This window comes from Cibotium barometz, chromosome 57 (assembly GCF_041138505.1).
Source record: "Cibotium barometz isolate CiBa-2024 chromosome 57, ASM4113850v1, whole genome shotgun sequence".
In the NCBI taxonomy this organism is placed as follows: Eukaryota; Viridiplantae; Streptophyta; class Polypodiopsida; order Cyatheales; family Cibotiaceae; genus Cibotium; species Cibotium barometz.
The window spans coordinates 17135438-17143525 of NC_141102.1; the positions used below are offsets into that span (position 1 = coordinate 17135438).

Here is an 8088-nt window from a genome sequence, read left to right on the forward strand (position 1 = left end):
TGAGCAAAATAGGCAAAAACGTCTGTATACAGCCACAAATGCACCATCTTTAGAAACGCGTTGTTTTTCCCTATTTTTAGTATGCATGGACTCTAAATGTGTAAAAGTACTCTAAATATGACCTCTTATCACCTAAATTCGAAATTTTATTTTTGGGGATACTTATCTCTTAATAGAACTAATCTTATGTTCTTATTTCTTTTAGGATTTTTGGAGCTAATATTTTTATTCTAACACTTTCCTAATGTTTCTAGCCTTGTTGTCTCACTCTTCTCTAATTACACTCTCTTTCCTTATTGAAATCTATATTAAAAGAGACACATACATACATGGCTTGGGAGGGACCTAACGGGGACATTTGATAAAATTGGAACGATACAGAGAAGATTAGCATGGCCCCTGCCCAAGGATGACACACACAAATCGAGAAATGGTCCAAATTTTTGATGAATTAGAAAACAAATTGACGCGTGAGTAGGATGGAAAGTGGGAGGATGGAATGCCCCGACGGCACCATCCTACGGACGGGTGGACCCGATTAGTCGGGTAGCTTTCCAACATATTAAGTGAAAGCCCTAAGTTTAGATAAATAGGTTCTCGGACAATTCTATTGTAGAAGACTAGGCCCGCGCGACTGTGCCTTGCATGGATGAGGAAAAAAGCATTGTCTCTAGGAATCAAGACTAGTAGTTGCCCAAATTATGATCAATTACCCTATGGGTGATTTGATTTTTAGAAGACCATGCTCCCCCTGCGAGATAGAACTAGGTCTTACCTATAAATCATATCCTTGAATCTCTGCATGGTCAAGGTGTCGATGAGTAGGAAATTTCCTCCAAGATAAGACTGAGTGGACTATCTTAAGTGTTTCCCCTATTTTGGAAGGGGGGAAACCTTAGAAGTGGTATCAGAGCCGATCTTAGTTCCTAGGATTTATTTTCAAAGGTTAACTATCAAAGGGATTAAAACAAGTGATTGTTTATCATATGAGGACGAATCAATCATCTCTATTGGCCATAGAAGTGATTTAAATATCCTCACATGTTGAGACAATCATCCTATGAAATTGTGATTGTATCTTGGGGGGCCCACGCAAGATATTTATACAATAAATTTGAGAAATTAGATTGGGGAGGAAACCTTTTGTGAGGAAAAACATAGGGTGATCAAATTAAGAATCTAGTGAGAAACTTAATAGAAGGATAGACCAAAACTTTGTTTAGAGAAATTTTAAGGATATATCTCATTAGTTCGCATATTATAAACTATTAAGGTTATAACTCCATTAAGGTTTGAATAGTTGACGTGTGAATGTTATCCATTGGATGCTTTACACTAGGACAATCATCCAAGATCTTGAACCCATCTCAGACAAACATGGGTCTAACTTCGGATGTGTAATTTCCAGAGGATGATGTGTCAATCCCAAGGTACCAGATGTGTAATTCTCAAAAAAATGAAGATCTCAGATGTATTAATCCTGATTGTCTTCTAATGTGGTGCTATGATAAGTATTTGATAGTTTTGAACTTTTAATCGATACAATGAAAGAAGCAAACTCACCCTTGCTCGCGTCTAAAAATCATAAGAAATGCCAAATTAGTTGGAAGCATTGTTGTCAATCTAACCACTGGAGCTAGAAAGTTAGAAGCATTGTTGTCAATCTAACCACTGGAGCTAGAAAGTTAGAAGCATTGTTGTCAATCTAACCACTGGAGCTAGAATCAGTTATGAGATGTCATGAAATTACACCTTCGTGAAAGGTTTTGTCCTCTAGGATCTTGAGAAGGATAAAATGAATGAATTTTTAGAGCTAACCCAAGAAAGGAAGACCCTAAAAGAATACCACCAAACTTTAGTTAAACTTCTCCGATTTACTCCAGAGATGGATGAGGTAACTCTTGTCCATCGATTCATTTGGAAGCTTAATCTGCCTTTGAATAATCTCATCAAGAATGCTCAGAAGCTATAATTATAACCAGAGACTATGATAAAGTTTTTTTAAATATAGAAAGTGTCGAGAAGGACATGAGTCCTTCCATGTTAATCAAGAAGAGGTCCCCTAATTCAAAGGAATGTCAAGCCCACCCTTGGCTACAAGGAATCATGAGCTAGAGTAAAAATTAGGTCAAGAAATAGGGATAGCAGGATTAAAGATTATCTAATTCAACAAGTATTTCTATAAGTAAATAGAAGATGCTTGGTGCAAGATTCATGTGTAGTAATGTGCATGATGAATAGAGGTATTCTACAAGACGATACTAAGATTATGAAATTGCTATCATAGGTTAGATTGCGTAAAGAATTGATTTCCTTACGTTTTTCCATGATAATTTGTTAAGTACGATATTACATGGGGGTATAAAATAAGGAATTCGAAGGTTCATACCATATGAGAGGTATATAGATACATGAAATTAGGATAATAAGGCCAATTAACTTTAGAATAATAAAGACCTTTTTGGAGGCACAACAAAACGAGCCAAGCACATGAAATAAATGACTCTTTACGAATAATATTTAGATAAAAGAAGATTTTTACCTAGTGGACACACCACTTTGAAAGAGACAGGAGGATCTACTTAGATACTACCCCAGCTCGTGAGATGAGGGCATCTCGAATCTTTTAAGTGGGGGAGATTGTAAGGTCCCTCCCAAGCCATGTATGTATGTGTATCTTTTAATATAGATTTCAATAAGAAAAGAGAGTGTAATTAGAAAGGAGTGAGACAACAAGGCTAGAAACATTAGGAAAGTGTTAGAATAAAAATATTAGCTCCAAAAATCCTAAAAGAAATAAGAACATAAGAATAGTTCTATTAAGAGATAAGTATCCCCAAAAAAAGTATTTTGAATTTAGGTGATAAGAGATCATATTTAGAGTACTTTTACACATTTAGAGTCCATGCGCACTAAAAATGTGGAAAAATAATGCGTTTCTAAAGATGGTTCGTTTGTGGCTATATACAGATGTTTTTATCTATTCTTCCTACGCTAGCTTATAGACCAGATGCCTTCTCGTTCTTTTGACTGGTTATATGACCATATTTTGAGTTTTTATCAGAGAGTTATGGCCAAAACAATTTGCTGTTCTTGTCAGAGTCTCTACACAGAGAAATGTGTGAGAAGGCAACAAGTAGCCTCAAGGTAATCCTAGATTTTATGTATATATCCCTTCATTCTTATCTAATATCTTAGAAAAGAAGCTTAGATTGCTATGGTATTTCGGAGGAAGAGACAAAAACTCCATAGTTTTTCTTTTAGAGAAAGAATAGTATGCCGTAGCCCTGTGAGAGAAGGTTATTTTGCAATAGACCTTAGAAAGAGAGAAGAGTCCCAGTATGAGTAAGAGGAGATAAAGCTTGGAGATTATTGGATGATTTCAATCAAAAGACAAGGTATTAGAAGACTCTATTCTCATATGTCAAGTTCTAAAGCTCTTGTAAATGATAAATTTCTATAAGGTATATACATATTTTATTTTTCAATTATATATCATTCTTAGGGGTTGAGGTATGGCCCCGACTTCTCTATTAATTGTTAATAGTGATCTATTTGATTGATTTACTATTTAAAGTTTGTATTCTTTTAAGCAATAGTATATGCATTAATAAAGAATGTCTTATCGTAATCTCAAGTTGAAATGCTAAAATCTTTGTGAAAAGGATTGTTTTCTTAAAGAAGGTGACATGGATCTTAGTCCTATATATGGTTTAGTGAGTAAATGGATTGTTATCTTGGTTAAATTAAGGTACAGGTACAACTTCTCCCTGCCTTGACGCTGCCCCATTCTTGTGCTTATGTAGCCGGACGGCCGGCGGAGACGTTAGTAAGGCCCGGAGTTGGCCCATGGTATCCCTCATACCATTGGGAGAACAAGGTTTGCCTATTGAGGTGGGTGATTGTGATGCTGCCTAGTGTTGAACTACAGATAGAATAACTAATAGTTACCTGATAGTTGCTTAGTCGGATATATGTATCTTTGCTCAGTCGGATTGTTGCTCAGTCGGAATTCTACTCAGTTGGATTATTGCTCAGTCGGAGTTTGTTATGATCTGGTTAGTCGGATATCATCTGTTAGTGTCTTGTGACATTCTAGTTACAACCGTCTAAACTATCTGAAGTCGCCTATTTATAGGGGCTTTGTAGTCGTCTTTTACAACAACAACAACAACAAGAAGAAGAAGAAGAAAGCAATGTATGATTCATCTTGATCAATCAAACATGGTATTTCAGTTCTGTTCTGTTATTCTCTATCTTGTTTAGCAAATCTCTGCTTAATCTGTGTTCTCTATGGAGGAAGATGTTTGTGTTTAGCCTGATGTGGGAATTGAAGTTAGTGTTACCTAATGGGGGTGTCTTTGCTGTGTCAGAAGTAGTTAGTTGTGTTGTGTTTGAGAACCCCAAACACATTGGCGATCCCGCTGGTCCCGTTCTGTTACGAGAAGGGAAATGAATGTCAGAGGGGGACAGAAGAGTAGGAAGGGTTTACTATACCAGGGCTCAGGCCCGAATTGGTAACCCTGACCCGTTTCATTATGCTGACGAGGGTGAAGATGATCAGGAACACCAAATCCCTGAAGAAATTGTTGTAGGCCAAGGGGGGGAAAGTTCAGTTGCACCAGAGAAGAGGCTAGTGGGGGGACTTCTAGGCGCCCTAATCCTGACAGGAAGGTCTGCAGGAGTTAGAAGGAGTCTTCAGTTCAACCCATTAAGGGGGGCTACCAGGCAAAGACCTAGGAAACCACCTCAGCCAAATCCGATGGCTCAACAACTACCCAACCCTAGGGTGAAAGCAGCTAAATTCAGCGGAGGATCTAAGGAGGATGCTGATTGTCATGTAGCTCAGTTTGAGACAAAATGGGAAGCAAATGGGTATACTGTGTTGTACAATGATGCAGTTAAATTGCAGCAATTTGCAGCAACTCTAGAAGGGAAGGCCATGAGTTGGTTTAGCCAATATGGGATACCACACTTCCCAACATATGATGATCTTAGAACAGCCTTTTTACAGAGATTCAGGAAGGAAAAGACTCCAACAGACATTTTAAGAAAACTCCGAGACATCAGACAAAAGAAGATGCTTGTAGAGGACTATGCTCAGAAATTCAGAATTCTGGTTGAAAGGTTACAGGGAAATGAGAGACCCACCAATGAGATGCTGGCCGGTTATTTTCTGAAAAGCTTGAGAAGTGGGCTGAAAAATGCAGTGGCTAGCATTGATATTGCAGGTGGAATTAATGATTTGGTAATTGCAGCAGCTCGAGTAGAGAAAAGACTTGGAAGCTGCAAGGGCAAACACACCAGAAAGAATGATTCGGATTCCGATGACCAGCCAGAGTCAGCATCAGATTCTGAGCAGGAGGATTCAGAAGTAGGATCCGACAGTGAGGAAGAAGAGGTGAAGACAAAGAAAAAACACAAGACCAAAGCAAAGCAATCCAAAGAGGAGGATTTGGTAAGTAAATTGAGAAAGAAAGGTTATTCTGTTGCAGCACCAAAAGAAAAGAAGTTTTGTGAAATTTGTGACAAGGATGGGCATACGACAGCTTTATGTTGGTATAATCCCAAGAATAGGGGTCAGACTACACCTTATGCAGGTAGAGGCAGAGGTGAGGTTGCAGCAAACCAGGCCGCTCCAACTAGGGGCCGAGGAGTATTTCAGAGAGCAAGATCTGATAGACCACCATGGAGGGAACAGGAAAACAATGAAGGAAGACAGGCAAGAGTCATGCCTTGTGTTTATTGTTCAGCACCAGATCATTGGATAGGGCCAAATTGTGCCTTATGGGTGAAACATAGAGAAGAAAGAGGTGTCCCAGTGCTTAGGAACAATCAAAATAACCAGCAGGGGCAGCAGCAACAACAGAATCAACCAGCAGCTCAAGCAAATGTAATCATGATTCAATTAGAGGATGAACAGGTACAGGTAGAGCAAGGTCCAAACATACAGGAGCAGCAAAGTAAAGAGCATATTGAGGATATTAAGGTATTAGCTGTTACCAGGTCTAAACAAAAGGGACCAATTGATTGGAAGGAACAAAAAGGCATCAGGGACCAGGTACAAAGAAGAATTTTGAAGCATCAGGACAAGCAAGAAGAATCGGAGTTGGAGGATGAAGAAGAGTTAGTTCTGCATCAGTCAGAAAGCCATGTGAAGATGAAGGATGAAAGGGACAAAGATTGGTTTGAGGTACTCATAAATTCTCCCTTGCAATTGTCATTAGATCAGTTGTTAGCTTTGGTTCCAGCATTTAAGGAAAGATTGCTTAAAAGACTTCAGGGTCAGCAGTCAGGAGATCATCCGACTTTGGTTCCAGCAGTTAATACCATTGATCCAGCAGATGTTGACTTTGTGGTTCCTGTCATTAAGGTTGAGTACCAGGGCAGGGTGTTTGATGAAGTTCTTTTGGATGGAGGATCAGGGGTTAACATTCTCCCTGAAATTGTATACAAAGAAATGGGTGCAGCAAGTTTAGCCCCAGCACCATTTCAGGTGAAAATGGCAGATCAAACCAGGGTGCAACCATTGGGAATTTTGAAGCAGCAGGAAATTGAAGTTGCAGGTATGGGATTCTTGGTAAATTTTGTGGTAATCAGAATGTCAGAATCACTATCACCTTATGAAATGTTACTGGGTAGGCCTTGGTTTAGAATGGCTAAAGTTAAACAGGATTGGGGATTGAATGTGGTGGTTCTGACCAAGGGGAAAAAGAAGATTACTGTAACCATGCAGGGTAAGAGAAATATGTCTCTTAAAGAAAAGCCATTGTTTGCACAGACAATTAATCTTGCTGAAGAAATAGAAGATGATGAGGAGGAATAGTTTTTAATGGCTAATCCAACAGTGGTGCCACTATTTGATGTTGATGTAGAAAGAATATTGCAGCTTGTGGAAGATCAGAATCAGGAAGAGTCTGAGTTCTTGCCAGGTCAAGAGATTGAAGGGACAGTGTTCAGACAGTTGCTGGAACAGCAAACAGAGATTGCTACCAAGGAACAGATGGAACAAGAGCAAAAGGAGGCAGGAGAAATGGCTGCAAGGATTTATGACAAGAAGTATGGCACGTCCAGTCGGGTTAAAGAAGATGATCTTAAGGAATTGAATTTGGGTACAGATGCAGAACCAAGGATGGTGAAAGTAAGTGTGCAGGTGGAAGGACAATTTTTGGAGGATCTTTTGCAATTGTTACAGGACTATATAGATGTCTTTGCTTGGGAATATTCTCAGGTGAAGGGTATAGATCCTGCATTACATCAGCATCGGATTAATTTACGAACAGATGCAGTTCCAGTGGTGCAGCAAAGGTATAGGATGAATCCGAATTTTGCATTGCAGGTGAAGGAAGAAATAGATAAGTTGTTGGCAGTAGGGTTCATTAAACCTGTGAGCCAGGTGACATGGTTATCTCCAATAATTGTGGTACCTAAGAAAAATGGGAAGCTGAGGGTATGTGTTGATTACAGGAAACTCAATGCAGCAACCATAACAGATCCTTTTCCAATGCCATTTTGTGATGCAGTGTTAGATGCTGTAGCAGGTCATGAAATGTATAGCTTTCTGGATGGTTTTTCAGGTTACTATCAGATTAGTGTTGCTGAGGAGGATCAGCATAAAACTGCTTTCATCACTGAGTTTGGTGCATATGATTTTACTGTCATGAGTTTTGGTTTGAAAAATGGCCCACCATCATTCAATTATGTGGCACATAAGGTTTTTGAGCCACACTTACAAGACTTCATGAGAGTATTTGTTGATGATTTCTCTGTTTTTGGTAAGAAGGACTTACATCTGATGCATCTGAAGTTGTGTTTGGAGAGGTGTAGGCAGTTCAGACTGGCCTTGAACCCTTACAAGAGTGTGATTGCTGTGAAGAGTGGGATTTTGTTGGGTCATGTGATCTCACAGGAAGGCATGGCAATTGATGTGAAGAAGGTTGAGGCTATTCAAACAGCAAAGTCTCCTACCAATGTGAAGGAAGTAATGAGGTTTGTGGGTCAGATCAAATGGCATGCCAGGTACCTCAGATATTTAGCCAATATTTGTGCACCATTGACACATTTAACTAAGAAGGATGTGCCTTTTCT

The 8088-nt window shown here is 39.1% G+C and overlaps 1 non-coding gene across 1 annotated transcript; it reads left to right on the top strand.

Moving 5' to 3' along the window:
* The first annotated feature begins 342 nt into the window (after positions 1-342).
* On the top strand, positions 343-445 carry LOC147606518 (U6 spliceosomal RNA). The gene has a single exon (XR_015265004.1). It is a non-coding gene; the product is annotated as a U6 spliceosomal RNA (small nuclear RNA).
* The last annotated feature ends 7643 nt before the right edge of the window (positions 446-8088 follow it).